The sequence below is a fragment of the Tupaia chinensis genome, unplaced genomic scaffold (assembly GCF_000334495.1).
Source record: "Tupaia chinensis unplaced genomic scaffold, TupChi_1.0 Scaffold000646_1, whole genome shotgun sequence".
NCBI lineage: Eukaryota > Metazoa > Chordata > Mammalia > Scandentia > Tupaiidae > Tupaia > Tupaia belangeri.
Genome location: NW_006160167.1, coordinates 362,398 through 372,678, shown reverse-complemented (window position 1 = coordinate 372,678; position 10,281 = coordinate 362,398).

Sequence of the window (10,281 nt, the reverse complement as noted above, 5' to 3'; positions counted from 1 at the left end):
TTTGGAAGACATAGAGCTGCCCTGTCTGTATTAAAATCCGCTGTGACTTTGGGATGGCAGGGTACCTATCACTGCACTTGGAGAGGGACCGGAGCTCTCCCACTATTTACTTTAATAAAAAACAGCTAAACCAGAATGAAACCAGCCTGCAAAATCCCTCCTACCTCCCCTTGCACCTGGGCTCCCTCTAACAGGTGACCTTTGGGTGAAGATGGTGCAAAATAACGAGAGGCAGGACTCCCAACTGGATGACATTTTTAGCATAGAGCAAGTCTTTGTGAGGCAGCGTCACTAAGAGCTTTCGTCAGGAATGTCATATAGCTTGTCTGGGTCGGGCATTCTGCCTCCTCTCCTTCCCTCCATCTTTTCTTCTCTCCCTTCCCACCCCCCAGTCTCTACTTCTGTGGCTCTGGACAGATAGAAGGACTCTCATTGGTCATCTACCTTTGGTAGTCAGAGGTCTCCCTCTGCAGGGCAGTTGCCCTAGGAAAGGCTCTAGGGCCCTCCCCAGAGACCTTAGGGCAGGGTCAGCTTAGCCCTGTGCCTTGGCTCTTAGCTGGGCTAGATGATAGGCCTGGTGGCCTTAAGTGACAACAGTGGTGCTCTTTGTTTTCAATAGACAGACAGCATCCGCCCTGGCAGTCCTGAAGCATCTCAGGGCAAATCACTCAGAGCAGCCTGATGTGACCTTCTGAGGGCAGGTTCTGGGTCAGTTGCTCTCTGTATCCGCACTGGTGGGAGACATTACCTGGCTGATTGAAGCATAGCCGACAGTATATACAACTACTTAATTTTAGTCCGTGATCAGCTCTAGGACATAAGTGTTATCTAAGCAAAGTGGGGAGAAGAAAGGGTGTCAGGGGCCTTCCAGAGGAGAAAGGAGTTCTTTGGGAGTGGCTAAGGGCATGACACTGGACCCTGGGGGTAAGGTCCAGCTCTGCTACTTAGCTGTTCGTTTAGGAAAATGACTGATGTTTTCTGAGCCTCAGCTGTAAAGTAAGGATAATATTAGTACCTTTCTTATGGGTCTGTTGATGATTAAATGAAATAAAAATCTACAAATCCCCTAGCATGGAGACTGGCACATGATAAGACTGCAGTAAATACTAGTTTTGTTTTGTATTGTTTTTAGATTTATTTTTTGCCATAGGGCATGTGTGCTCACTGGAGAGAGATGGAGAGAGAGAGGAGTGAAAAATCAGCTCCTGGGGGATGGCCATGCCACAATCCCTTCTTCATTCTTCTCTCAGGATTTTAGGCACACACATATATGTGCCTCGCATGATTTCCAGGCCACCAGTTTAGACTCAGCTGTGGAGTCTGCCATGTGGGATCCAGCCGGCTTAACCACCACCACACCACCTGCTGGCCCATTTTCTTTCTCGCTCTCTCTTTTTTTTTTTTTAAGAATTATTTTATTTAACTTTATTTCTTTATTTATTCATTTTAATTTGACCAGAGAGAGACAGAGACAGAGAGAGAGAGAAAGTGAGAAAGCAAGCTATTTGGTCTGGGACTTGAGCCACAGTCAGCCATGTGGGAGTCCAGCACCCTTAACCACCATGCCACCTGCTGGCTCTCTTTTTGTTTTTTTTTTTTTAATGCCCTAGGGTGTGCCTGTGCAGATGAGAGAAAAAGAGAGAGCAGAGAGGAAGCACTCTCCAGTGGGGTCTGGTCACACCTCAGTCCTTTTCCTCCAATTCTCCATCCTGGCAGGATCATGGGCACCCATGCATGTACCTGGTATGCTGGACCAGGGACAGGCTTCAAACCCTCACTTGGCTGTGGGGAATCAGCTTCCTTTGCATGGTAATTAACCACTGTGCTTAGGGGCCAGCCCAGTTATTGTCATCACTTGTAGGAAAATCATCAGTAACTAGCCACTGCAGGGGGAGCAACTTAGTGTTTGGTCACGCTGGGACCCTTCTGGTAGCCACAGCTGCAGGAGTCAGGACTGAAGATGATGGTGCCCACCCCCTGCCTGCCCCACTCACGGGACAGATCCAAATAAAGAAGAGAAGGTCAATGCTCACGACACCACATCACACCACTACACAAGCCGTGAGATTTAGAACTCACCCTACGAAGAAGAAAGAGGACACCGTGAATCCTGCAGTTACGTAAGTTTGTGGGTGGAGAATATTCATACCCGCTGCATGTGTAAAAGTTTGTCCCGGCAGAGCTGACACAGAAATGCAGAGCATTTGAGGTGTGCAATGAAGCGGCTCCCCTCCTACTGTCACCCTACACTTCTCACCTCGGTCCTTTGCCATTACCCTTCTCTCTTCAAGGGAAGAATAAAAGTTTTCCCTCAGGCCCTGCTGGAAAGACTCATTGGCATTCAATACAGAGGATTAAGATTCTGGACTTCATCCTGTAATGGCCTCTGTGATTGTGTCTGAGCAGAAGACTGGCCTGCGGGGCCTGATGGGGCCTGACTTGCTGATAGGCCGAACACAGAGAAGTTCGAGAAGTTCGATCAGCCTCCAGGCAGGAGTCACACAGATCCGCAGTTGAAAGAGGGGGACTCCTGAAGCTCTCTTCCCCAGGGGATCCTGGAGTCATACTTTGTGAACAGCTGGCCTAGAAGGAGGTCACAGCTGTAGATAAGGATTTCGAAGGAATCTGCCCAAAGAGGAGAGCTGATGATGTGAGAGTAGGACACTTGCCCGGAGAGGAGAGAAAGAAAGATGCGGAGCCGAGATCTGAGCTCTTGTACAGTTGACTATTGTTACTTCGGGGGCTAAGTTTGCAAGTTTGTCTCCCTGCTAAAATTGGTTTGTAAGCCCCAAATCACTACTTGTGCACTTTTGTAGTTATTTGCAGACACACCCAGGTAGGTGAAAAATTCGAGGTTTCTGATGCGCACCTTCCCAGCTGAGGTCAGGCAAGGTGAGATCTGCCTTCTTTCAGCTCTCAAGACTATAAACAAGTGTCCTTTCAGAGCCTATGTAGTCCAACTTTTTGAATGTTTGTTTATGATTATTTTTGCTGTTTTAACGGTCTCCAAGTACAGTGCCAAAGCACTGTTTAATGCTCCTAAGCACAAGAATATCGTAACGCGGCTTACGGATAAAATGCATGTGCTGGATAAACTGCACTCATAGTTACAGTGCTGGATGTTGGCAGTGAACTCAGGGTTGTTTTGTTTTGTTTTGTTTTGTTTTCAAGACTTATTCATTCAGGGACCAGCAGTTGGCATAATGGCTATGTCGCTGGATTCCCACGTAGTCGACCACAGTTCGAGTCCTGGACCCGGTGGTTTAAACTCACACCGGGCACGTGTGCATGCGTGCCCAAGATCCCAAGAGGAAAATGGAGGAGAAGGGATTGTGGTATGGCTATCCCCCCTATGGGGATGATTTCTCGCTTTCTATCTCTCTGTCTCTCGCTGTCTTTCTGGCAAGCACATGTGCCCTATAGCAAAAACCTCTCAAAAACAATTCATAAAAAGAAAAAAGAAAAAAGATTTATTCATTTCATTTTTATTTATTATTATTTTTAAAGAGAGATTTTTGCTCTAGGGTGCATGTGCTCACCAGAGAGACAGAGAGAGACAGAGAGACAGAAAGCAAGAAGTCACACCCCCCCCAGGGGGCAGACATGCTACAATCTCTTCTCCTCCATTCTCCTCTCAAGATCTTGGACACGTATGCATACACGCCCGGCACGAGTTTTAAGCCGCCAGATCTGGAACTTGAACCGCGGTCGACTAGGTAGGAGTCTAGTGACGTAACCATTATACCATCTACTGGTCCCCATTATTACTTTTTTTAACCAGAGCGAGACAGTGGGAAAGTGAGAAAGCAAGCCACCAGGTCCGGGACTCGAACAACAGTCAGCCATGTGAGGCCAGTGCCTTAACCACCACACCACCTGTCAGTCCTGAACTCAATGTTAACCAACATACATTAAATAAGAGCCTTTCGGTTAGCCCTGTGGTCTAGTGGTTAAAATAGACAGATCCCCTTGGGGCCGGCAAGTGGCATAGTGGTTAAGGATGCTGGACTCCCACATGGCCGACCGCAGTTCAAATCCCAGACATGGTGGCTTGCTTTCTCACTTTCCCTCTTCCTCTCTCTCACTGTCCCTCTCTGGTCAAATTAAAATAAATGAATAAAGTCAAATAATAATAATAATAAAAACAGACAGATCCCATATGATCAACAGCTATTACAATCCTGGCCCCAGGGGCTTGAAAAAACATTCCAGGCACAAGTACATACCCCAAATCCTGGCAGATGGAGAAATGCAGAAGAAATTGAGGCATGGTCACAGCCCACTGGGGGTAATTTCTCCCCACTCCCTCACACCCACACACATGCTCCCACCACCACGCTGGAACACATGTACCCTCTGGCAATAAAATGTAATGATAAATAAACAAGGTGTCTTTAGACAGAAACTCACATGAATCAAGGTTATGTATTGATTGACCAGTTGAGGAAAATGTGACCAGAGGCTCCCAGAAGCTTAAACTTACACTTCATCTCTGAGCAATGCTTCAGTATTTGCTAATTTAATTTTCATGGCTACCTTGTGGAAGGTCGCTCTGGTGACTAATGAGAATCGACTACTCTGGAAGGTGAGAAAAGGGAAATCAGTGAAGAAGAAAGAAGAGTCCAATTAAAGTAGTTCCCAGTGAGACAGTTTCCAGAAAGGAGTTACTGGTCAACCTGTCAGAAGGGAAAGCGAAGAGGAAATGCTCAGAGTCTCCTATCTCCACCTCCCCCTGGAGGAGGGCCCACCACTTCCCCCCTGGACAGGTTTCTCCAAGACTTTTGCTCACCTCTATAAATAAATCAATAAGCCTCAAGGTTTGTCCCAGCTGGGTGTGCAATCCTTCCTAGGAATGCAGCAAGAGGATCTGGCTGCTCTGCTCCTGGAAAAAAGAAGGGGGGAAGGAACATACTGAAATAGCAGATGGCAGAGATGTGCTATGGAAAAAGCGGCGTGCTGAGATTTTGACACATTCCTAGTACTGGAATTCTTTACTTCTTTAGAGACAGACAGAGGATAAGATTTTTCAGCCAAGGTGCCCTGCGTTCTGTCACAGAACCTTTGTAGCCAGGACAAGCTAAACAGGCAAATCACCTTTGGATTTTCTCCAGGAGACTGTGGAGGTAGTTTTGCAGGTGAGCTCAGCTTCTGCCCCCTGTGGAGACCATGAGCTCATGGCGCACTTCCACCACCTGGTGACCACACACTTAAATTGCAAGGCCTGCTTTATAGGAAGCCAGGGGGAGAAATCCTTCTCCCTGAATGGAGAAAATCTAATGAAATGAAGTGATCGCAAACAATTCTGAATTATTTTTTAACCTATAAATAACAATGAAAAATTCTCAGTCAACCATAGCAGTCACAGTCCTCTGGATGAGTGTGCGTTTTGGTGTGTTTTTCACCAGTACCTGGTAAACTCAAAACTGTCCCTTTTGATTTGATAATGGATGTTGAGTAAAAGTCAACTGAGTGCTCACCAGCAGGGAGCATCTAATAGCATCTTTCTCTCCTGGCTCCCCAAAGACTTTTAAACAAGGCATTAGAAGAAAGACGCTGGCGTTCTGCTAACTTTCTCCAAAAGACAGAGTTGGGTTTTGGTCCCCAGGGAGGATCTGAAAAGCAGAAGACTTTGAAGTAAACATATTCCTTCCTCTGAAGTGCCAGGAACCCTCAAATTCCTGCATTAGTAATTGATTCTATTCCCTTTCTGAGTGCTCTCTTTGAAAATAGAGACACCTATTGTCACCAATGAGTTGTTAAATCATTAACGCTTTAATGTGAATAACTGTCCTAGTCACTTTCCTTAGGTGGGACTCACAGCTTCTAGAGGGTCTTGAGAGGGCATTAAAAAAAGAGCCCAAAGTGAGGAAGAGAGGACTTCTATATTGTCTTTCTAATCTCTTGGAGCCACAAGGGTCAGGGAGGACCCCTGCTAAGAGCCTTGTCCCTGTCTACTGTATGTGGTTAGCTGCTTCGGTCCATCCTTCAGCAAAGCACTGACAAGACTTGGTGACCAGATACCCAGAGGAAGCAGTGTGTGGAGTGTCTGGAGGAGACGCTGAGGAAAATGATAACTGCAGAATCCTCTTGGTCCTCCAGTTACAGGCCGCTGTTGTCTTTTTTTTGTTTTTAATTGCCAGAGGGCACATGATTTTATCAGAAAGCAACAGAGAGACAGAGAGAGGGAGAGGGAGATAGCATCTCCCAGTGAGGCATGGTTACCCCTCAACCCCTTCTCTTCTATTTCTCCAACTTGACAGGGTGAGGAACAGGCATGCACATGTTCCTAACATATTTTTCTTTTTTTTTGAGAGATTTTTGCCGTGGGGTGTATGCACTTGCCGGAAAGACGAGAGTCAAAGAGTGAGAAATCACTCCCAGAGGGAATGGCTATGCTGCGATCTCTTCTCTTCCATTCTCCTCTCAGGAATTTGAACACACATGCACCCATGTTCTGAATGAGTTTCAAGTGGCTGGGTCTGGGGTGTGAACCATGGTCAACTACACGGGAGCCAGCACCTTAAGCGCTATGCCACCTGCTGGTTCCCCTACATGTTTTTCAAGCTGCAGAGCTAGGACTCAAACTGCAGCTTCCCAAGTGGGAGCTGGTTTCCCTTAACCACTAGGCTACAGGACCAACCCCTTTCTTGTTTCTTTAAAACAGAGTGTAAGGCATACAACCCGATCTTCCCCTTAAATGTGAGCTGTTTAGTCCTTAAATTAGAAATTGAGAGATTGGGGGCCAGCAGTTATCGTAATGGCTATGTTGCTGGACTCCCACATAGTCGACCACGGTTCGTGTCCCGGTCACGGTGGCTTAAACTAACGCCGGGCGTGTGTGCGTGTGTGCCCAAGATCCCGAGAGGAGAATGGAGGAGAAGGGATTGAGGCCATCCCCCCTGGGGGGTGATTTCTCGCTTTCTGTCTCTATATCTCTCTCTCTCTGTCTGGTGAGCGCACGCACCCTATAGCAAAAACCTCTCAAAAAAAAAAAAAAGAAAAGAAAAGAAAGAAAGAAATGGAGAGATTTCACACAAAAATCGGAATCGGGCTTTTCCTGAAGAAAAAAAGGAACGAGGATAATGATGAGGAGATTGGTACCTTTATGTGGAACCGAGTAGAGGTTGCTCCCTGGGAGGAGTGCACACTTTACTGTGCCACGGTCCCCAGAAGGTCCATGTGCCCCCTTTGTGGGCCTGGCCTGGCTCCTGAAGCTATTTGAGGTTGACTCTGCTTTTAAATACTACGACTGATAATTAAAATAATACTGAAAGCACTGAAAGTATCATTAGTGACTAGTTACTGCTAATGATATTATGCCCAGATTAATCCTTACCAAAACCATGATGTTTAAGTCCTGTGTTAGAGATAAGCAAACCAAGGGATGAGGGGAAGTTGCATATACACACGCTCCTCCCCATTCTTGGTTAGAACATTGCCACTGTAGATTCACTCGGGTATTTATTGCATGTATTGTATTTATGTGTGTTTCTTCTGATTTCAGTGGAGACTCAACTAAAAATGAATTGTATTGCATTCTCTTTCAACCCAAGCAACCCTCTGGCTCTGTTGCAGTTAAAACTCCGGCCTGTTCTGGTTCTCCTCTGCTGCAATTCAGGATTCGGAGCCACGCCCTTCCAACGGCCTCCTTTCAACCCGGGAGGTAATGAGCTTTCTGTTCAGCTATGTGAGACCTCTTTTCTAAACCACTAATAGTCATGCACCCTACTGTTTGGCTAATTCACTAATACCCATGTTGTGTTGCAAATGGCCAAGTGTATTGTGCACAGTGGAAGAGAGGTGTTTCCATCTGTGCCCACATGTTAACAGTGAAAATCTATCCACTGCTGTTCCTCTGACTGCTAGGTACTAGGGGTGACCCCCAGGCAGGCAGCAGAGGAAGCCTCAGAGGGCAGCTGGTGGGGTTTTCCTTAGAAAATGAGATAATGCTAAGTCCCTCAATGATTTGGAATCCTTGTCCTCCCCTCCCTCACACACACACAGACTACCTGTGGAGAGGTTGCCACGGGTCCTCTGCACGCTCCCTCCTGGTGCTCTACGTAACTGAAGACATGCATTTCCTCTAACCTTAGGCTTTCCTTCCAAGAGGAAAGTAATGTGGGAGACAAGGAGCCAAAGAGCAGTCTTCGAGAAGTTCGTGGAAATATGGATTATAAAAAATTAGGTGTGATTTCAAAATATTTTCCATTAGAATAGATTTGTACTTTAACTCCATTTTCTTACAGACTTTTTAAAAAAGGATTGTCAGGACCAGCAGCGTAATGGCTATGTCGCTGAACTCCCATGTAGTTGACTGCGGTTCGAGTCTCCCGGACCCGGTGGCTTAAACTCACACTGGGCACGTGTGCGTGCATGCCCAAGATCCTGAGAGGAGAATGGAGGAGAAGGGATTGTGGCATGGCCATCCCCCCAGGGGGATGATTTCTCGCTTTCTGTCTCTTTGTCTCTCTCTGTCTGTCTGGCGAGTGCATGCACCCTATAGCAAAAACCTATATTTAAAAAAAAAGAAGAAAGGATTGTCTACTTATTTAATTCAATTTGTTATTATTATTATTATTATTATTATTATTTAATTGACCAGAGAGATATAGAAAGAGAAAGTGAGAAAGCAAGCTGCTAAGTCCAGGACTTGAACTGCAGTCAACCATGTGAGAGTCTAGCACCTTAACCACCATACCACCTGCTGGCTCATTTCCTACAAACTTTTAAAAATACTCTTGGGGCCGGTAGGTGATATGGTGATTAAGGCATTGGACTCCCACATGGCTGGCCATAGCTCATGCCCTGGACCTGGTGGTTTGCTTTCTTACTTTTCCTCTCTGTCTCTCTCTGGTCAAATTACAAAGTAATAATAAATAAAATAATTAAAAAAAAACTCATATTTTCATATCCCATTATATTACTTTGGCCAGAGATTAGTTTTGTGGAGGAGATAAAGTCATCTCTCTCTTCACCTATCAGTAGGTTCATGGTTGAGGCCCCTGTAACAAAAGGCAAATTATCCAGAGAAAGCATACAAATGTATGTGTTTTATGAGACACAGACTTCAGAAATAAGGAGCCAATATAAAGCAAGGACATTTGTATGTTTATGCTTATGTCTCATGAAGAGCAGCCAGCCAGGCAGTAGTATGATTGAATAACTCGGCTTGATCTAAAGGCAGTAACTGGGGGATTTAACGAAACACCTGTTGGGGCTCAGGACAAAACATCCTGAACTATGGCCCTCTAGCATGCTGAGAACTGTGAGGTCACGGAAATCGGAAGGCCTCCGAAGCAAGATTTTTCTGACTCTCTGTCCTGTCTCCTGCTCCTTTCTCACCTGAAACGACCCATAAAAGCCAGAGTCCCTCTTCCCCAAGGTGGGTCAAGGAAAGTAGAACTCCTCTTTCCCCAGTGCAAGCCATAAAGCTCCTTTCTCCCTCAAAGAACCTCGCATAACACCATCCTGCCGGTACCTGGTGTTGGGGTGATCTGTGTGGCCGGCTGTGAAAGAACTCAGAGTAAGTAGATTGAAAAAGGCTAATTAAATTTTCCCAAGGAAGGAGAGGGGCCAGATGTGGAGCATTGCATTGGCCCCAAAGGGTGGGGAATAGGAACTTTTAAAGGAAAAGGATTTAGGGTGGTCTTTTACAACATCTGGGTTGTCCTATTGTCTCTGGGTAAATCAGCCTTAAGATCAAGCAGTTGCCTTTCTTCCCTCCTTTCAGATGGAAATCTTCCCCTAATCCCAAAGAATTCCCCACTGGGGGCATGCCCACTCCCACAAGACTGGCAGAACCGGGTTTGACCCTTTATACCTTTCTCCCTGCCCAGCCAAGGGTACTCTAAGCTACCAGAGACCACACCCTTCCCTGGAGCAGAGGCTGAGATAAGAGACAAATCTCTAGGCCAGCAGGTGGCATAGTGGTTAGGGCACTGGACTCCCACATGGCCGACTGCTGTTCGAGTTCTGGTCCTGGCAGCAACACGGTCAAGTGTGCATGTGTGCCCAAAATCCTGAGAGGACAATGGAGGAGACAACATTGCAGCGTGGCCATCCACTCCACAGCCCTCCCCCCACTGTTGATATCTCACTTTCTCTCTGTCTCTTTGTCTCCAGCTAGAGTATACACCGTAGAACAAAAATCTCTCTCAAAAAAAAAAAAAAAAAAAGACAAATATCCAAGGGCTGATCCCTAAAAAAGAAAACACCTGAGGCATCTGGGGGTCTTTGAATGTGCCCTTCCCAATAAAATGCTCAGAGGTACTGAATATGCCC